Here is a 6,625-nt window from a genome sequence, read left to right on the forward strand (position 1 = left end):
TTATTTCCTAGGTAATTTCACATTCTACAATTCCCCTGTACTTCTTTGTTTTACCTATTTTCATCGTAGTCTCTCCAGAAATCTGAAAACCATAAAACCATCCTCAGAGTCTAGAGATTTCTGGACAATTGTTTAATTTTAGTTTCTTTGCTTCATTTTATTTTATTCATTTATTTTTTATACATACTCTGCTTTCCATGATTCTTTTTTTTTATCTCAGCAGATTTTATAGTATTTCCAGTGACATAAAATAATCACAGTTCATGTTAGTCCACAAATTTTCAGCAATCTTTCATTGTTGATGTTTCAGAATATGTATATTTTCAGGATCATAAATAACACCTCCCTTCATGATTTCACAGGCCCCAATCATATAGGCCACAGGGGACATGCAGGAGACCTTGAGGTTTTCTTCTCCATGAAATTGTGATGGAGAGGCATATAATTATGAGACCTCTACTCATCAAGAAAAAAGCACAGCTCTTTGGGGCAAGCTGATCACATTGAATGCAACAAGTCTTCACTTTCCTTGGAAGGATTTTTGATAAGACTGGGGATGATGCCCTTCAGGCACTTTTCTAAATGTTTTGAGGAACGCTTCTCTCTTTCTAGGACTCTACTCTCACATTTTGAAGATCTTATGTTAGGAATCGATGAGAAGCCAGTGTTTGCTCAAAATGGTGAGAACTAAAATATGAGTCCACCCATAATTTTTGAGAAGGGTTATTTAGCTGGATGGTTTGGGATTCTACAGTGTACCATGTGCAATATTATGGGAAAAGAGCACTCTTTCACAATGAGCCCTCTGGAGAACTTGCATGGGGACTCCTATGGGCTATATATGTCATTCCTACAGACAGATATTTTATCATGGTATTTAGGGAATCTTGCAAAATGCAGACAGTATAGAGTGGTCAAAAGAAAAGAAAAAGACAAAAAAGAATACACCCACCTTTCTCTATTTATGGCAAACATACAACTAGCACTTTAAAACTCCATGTGTTTAAAGAGGGCCAGGGGAGCCTTAAGAAAATATGTGTTCCATGGTTTTCCACCTAAAAGACAAGCGTCACAAGACCTTCTCAATTTTCATGCTGCACAAACAAATCCTCAGAAAGCAATTTAAAGTTTTTGATGCTCTCCATTATGTAATATTTTGGATCTCATCTTTAAGTTTTGGGGGGGGAGCAGAAGAACCCAGGCTCACTTTAAACCTCTGTTTTAAAATTTGGGATTTCAGTTACTTTCAGTAGATAATCCTCAGCTTCCTTCTCAAAATTTGCATTACCAGTTTGGGAGATTGCATACCGTACAAGGGCTTGAGATATTTGGACAATGCATAGGAGTCACACAGCTTGATTTCAGATGGCTTTTGTGCCCAAAATATATTCAGAGTATGCATCAGCCAAAAATAATTCCATCACAAGAGCTTGGTGAATTGACTTTGCATAAATAAAAGTCCTTGGCCTGCTTTGTCATGGTACTTTTAATGCTTTATCTTTGCAGAGAGATTTCAGGAGCCCTCTCAGAAGAGCTTCGGTGGGACAGCATGATATCTAGTGCTGCTTCCATATTGACCAAGGGTCCACGTGCTCTTTTGACTTCCACACACTCACAACTCTCTCCATGCATTTGACAAATATTTTGGCCAATAAATCAGCCAGTACGATAGCAATTTGTTCTGATTTCAAAAGTTTATTCCATTGGCAATGTCACTTTTAAAAACTTCCTCATAATGCTTTGTATTTTCTAAGATTTTTTTTCCCATGCTTCTAACAAGTGGAAAGTCACAAAAGTGTTTTCTCCCTCTTTGAATATTTTTTTCTTTTTTTTTTGTGGGCATTGTGTGGAGGCAGTATCATATATAATTTGTTTTACAGGAAGAATTTTGACAGAGTTTTATGGAGAAAGTAATGTGCCAACATCCATCTATTACAATATATTTTTACCCATGTACATGTGACTACCCCCATATATACTATACTAAACACAAATTTTGAGAAAGATCCCTTTCTTTGAATCCACCTTCAAACAAAGAAGGACTTCAGTTAGGTATGCAGTGCAATGGTGACAGACAGCTGTGGTATAATTCAGTGCTATATCTCTGCATGCTAGAGATGAAACATCTTCACCTTTCATCTCCCTCTTAGAAGATGAAAGTTTGAAAATCATAATGCATGTGTATATGCTCATGGGAAAAACTTAATCTAACAAAAAAATTGGTGATGGTAGATTTTATTCCCAATTCTAAAGGCTGAAATATATCAAACTGTTTCCTGATCCCATTTCCCCCTGTTAATCACCAGATTTGTGTTCAGCAATTTTAGAGATATTCTTCATCTACAATTCAAATAGGATCAAGTGGGTGATTCTAGAGTTGCCAGATGGAAGATTCTGCACAAAATTTTGGAGCTGAGAGTGGACTGGTTGGAGGCAGAGGAAAACACTGAAAATTTAGGAAATGAGCATTCTTGGTGGAATTGGATAATGCTCTCTAGTGAATAATTTGCTAGTTTATTCCAAGTTTCAAACTGGAATCATGAATTATGTTGAAGTACTTTGGTTTATAACAAACAAATGAGAAGTCTGTTCATATTCCTGGAATGAGAATTACACTCAAAGCCCTTTTCCACCTCATAGGGTAGGTGGAACATGGCCAGAATGAATTTTAATCCAGAAAGCAATCCAAGTTGTCTAATGGAGCAAAAATCATTGCAAGACTTTCTCTATTATTCTTCTGCAGGGAGAAGTTGTGGGCAACTCAATCAAAAACATTTGTGGCCCTGCATGTCCTAAGGTATTGGAAAACTGATCATAAATTACTTAGATGAGCAGGCAGTCACTGAGTCAATACCACATGATATGAAAGGTGGCATTGAAATCAAGATTGAGCAGACAACTTTGTGCCTTCATCTTGGAAGAATTTGTATTATTCATTTGGATGAGGATACTGGTCTGACAGATAGTAAAGGCACATCTGGGTTACAGGTCTCTTGGTTGCATAAAGTACATTCAGAGACTTCCTGAGTGCTATGCATATATAGCCAAAGGCTGAGCAAATGAAATCTGCTAATGTGCTCAGCCTGAACTGGGCATGGTCCCATGTCATATTTTATCAGGTGAAAGAGATGTCAGGCTTCTTTTCAGAAGAACATTTGAGGGACAACATGATATGGAATTACACCTCTCCGATTTCAACATGTTCAAATGGTGTTTTGCTTTCTTTGGCACAGCACACTCCTCAGGTACGAAACAGGTATTGCTGCCCAGCTCCTTCATCTAGGCACACAGCACTATTTTGTGCAGTCTTTCTGTCAACTTCCTTCACATTTTTACTTCCGACAAATCCCCCATAACTCTTTGACTTCTCTAATGTCATCTCACTTCATCTTCATCAATAAATCTGAAAACCCATTAAATCATATTCAGAGCTGGAGAGATTTCAGGGAAGAGTATTTAATTTTGTTTCTTTGCTTGGTTTTATTATATATATATTTTTGTTTTCTATATTGCTTGCTTTCTTTATTGCCTTTTGTTTCTCTCTGCAGATTATTTTCTATTTTGGGTGACAAGAAAAATCACAACTCTTGTTTGGCTATAATTTTAAGGCAATCTTTCATTTTCAATGTTTCAGGATATGTATATTTCTCTAGTAGTGAAGTAATATCTTTTCTCAGGATTTCATAGACCCCAGTCTTTTAGTTCACCAGGGACCTTAAGGATGCCTAGAAGAGTGTTTGGCAATTAAATTGTTATGGAGAAGCTTATAATTATACAGTGAGACCTCTAATCAGCAAGACTGAATATATTTTACATACAGCTCTTTTGGGCAAGGTGATTGCACGGAATGCAACAATTAAATCTTCATTTTCCTTGGCAGGATTTTTTGTAGGACTGGTGATGAAGCCTTTCAGACACTGTTCTAAATGTTTTGAGATACTACAATATCTTTCCTTGTCTCTCTGCTATGACTTTGATGAGCTTGTGTTAGAAAGAGAAGAGAAGACAGAGTTTGGCTCAAAAAAGTGAGAACTGAAATGTCAGTTAATCCATAATTTTGGAGGAATGTTATTCCCTTGGATGTTTTTGGATCCTAGAGTAGAAATTTTGTAGTAATTTTGTAGTAATAGGGGAAGAGAACAATCTTTGGAAATGTACACTCATAGAAGACTTGGATAGTGGTTCCTATGGGCTTTAAGAGTCATGGGCATCTACAGGTATTTGGAGGAAACAAAAGACAGGAAAGAATTTGCCCAAACTACTGTAGTAATAAAAAATATCCAACAAGCTCTTTAAACTCTGTGATTTATGTGGAAGAGGGCCAGGAAATACTTGAGGAAATATGTTTTCCAAAGGACGCCAACATGCATCAAAAAGAAAAAATATACATCTTTAGGTACTAATAAATATATCTAAAGAGACAAAAGACCTATACTTTGAACACTATAAGACACTGAAGAAAGAAATCAAAGATGACAGAAAAGAGATGGAAAGACATACCATGCTCTTGGACTGGAAGCGTCAATATTAGCAAAATGACTATACTACCCAAGGCAATCTACAGATTCAATGCAATCCCTATCAAATTACCAAGGACATTTTCCCCAGAACTCAAATAAAATATTTTAAAGTTTGTGTGGAAGCACAAAAGACCCAGAATAGCCAAGAACATCCTGAAAAGGAAAAAAGGAGCTGGAAGAATCAGGCTCCCTGACTTCAGATGATACCGCAAAGCTACAGTCCGCAAAACCATAGGGTAGTGGCACAAGGACAGACATATAGATCAGTGGAACAGGATAGAAAGCCCAGGACTAAACCCATGCACCTACAGTCAACTAATCTATGACAAAGAAGGCAAGACTATACAATGGAGAAAAGACAGCCCATTCAATAAGTGGTGCTGGGAAAACTGGACAGCCACATGGAAAAGCATGAAATTACAACACTCCCTAACACCATACACAAAAATAAACTCCAAATACATTCAAGGCCTAGATATAAGGCCAGATGCTATAAAACTCTCAGAGGAAACCAGAGGCCAAACATTCTCTGACATAGACAGCAATATCTTCTCAGATCCATGCCTTAGAGAAATGGCAATAAAAACAAAAATTAGCAAATGGGACTTAAAGTTTCTGCACAGTAAAGGAAACCCTAAACAAAATGAAAAGACAATCCAGAAAAGGGGAGAAAATATTTGCAAATGAATCGACTGACAAGGGATTAATCTTCGAAATTTATAAATACCACCTACTGCTCAATACCAAAAAAAACAAAAACAAAAAACAAAAAGCCCCAAACAACCCCATCAAAAAATGGACAGAAGTTCTAAACAGACAGTTCTCCAAAGAAGACGTACAGACGGCCAAAAAACACGTGAAAAGATGTTCAACATCACTCATTATTAGAGAGATGCAAATCAAACCACTCTGAGATACCACCTTATACCAGCCAGAATGGCCCTCATCAAAAAGTCTACAAACAATAAGTGCTGGAGAAGGTGTGGAGAAAAAGGAACCCTATTACACTCTTGGTGGGAATGTAAATTGGTGCAACCACTGTGGAAAACAGTGTGGAGGTTCCTCAGAAAACTAAAAACTGAACAACCATTTCACCCAGCAATCCCACTCCTGGGCATCTATCCAGAGAAAACCATGACTCAAAGAGACACATGTACTCCAATGTTCATTGCAGCACTATTTTCAATAGCCAAGACATGGAAACAACCAAAATACCCATTGAGAGAGGAGTGGCTAAAAAAGATGTGGTACATATACACAGTGGAATATTACTCAGCCATTAAAAGGAAAGAAATAACAGCATTTGAAGCAACATGGATGGACCTAGAAATTATCATGCTAAGTGAAGTCAGCCAGACAATGAGACACCAACATCAAAGGCTTTCACTGACATATGGAATCTGAAAAAAGTATGCAATGAACTTCTTTGCAGAACAGACACTGACCCATAAACTTTGAAAATCTTACGGTTTCCAAATGATACAGGATGGGGCTTGGGGGATGGACTGAGTTTTGGGGTGGAAATGATGTAAAATTTGGTTGTGATGATTGTTGTACACCTCTAAGTGTAATACAGTTCATTAAGTCATTGAAAAAAGATTCAGAACAAAACCATTAGGAAAAAATTTTTAAAAAGACAAAAAAGAGAGAAACACTTCTTAAGATAGAATCCTAGGTAACTGAGAATACTTAAAAACAAATACAGATCAGAGGCCCCATTGTGGCTCAATGGTAACAAGTCCAAATGGTATCCATGAGGATGTAGGTTCAACCCCGGCCTTGGTCAGTGGGTTAAGGATCTGGTATTGCTGTGAGCTGTGGTCTAGGTTGCAGACTCAGCTCAGATCCCACATACCTGTGGCCAGCAGCTGCAAGTCCAATTTGACCCCTAACCTGGGCCCCCAAAAGCAAAAACAAAAACAAGTGCAGAGCACTTAAGTGCAAGGAATTCACCATTTGTTATCAAAAGCAGCCTTCTAACTAAACTTGTTCTCTTAGCAGAGAGGAAACCAAATCTAGTCCTGCACCAGCCTACTTTTAATAACAAAGTCCACTTACCTAATTAAGCTTAAGCTAATCTCAGCCTGACATTCGTAAAACCTCTC

This window comes from Sus scrofa, chromosome Y (assembly GCF_054392235.1).
Source record: "Sus scrofa isolate SSC_HxYL_T2T_F1_AM1 chromosome Y, Sscrofa_HxYL_maternal_Yorkshire_Landrace_v2.0, whole genome shotgun sequence".
Taxonomy (NCBI): Eukaryota; Metazoa; Chordata; class Mammalia; order Artiodactyla; family Suidae; genus Sus; species Sus scrofa.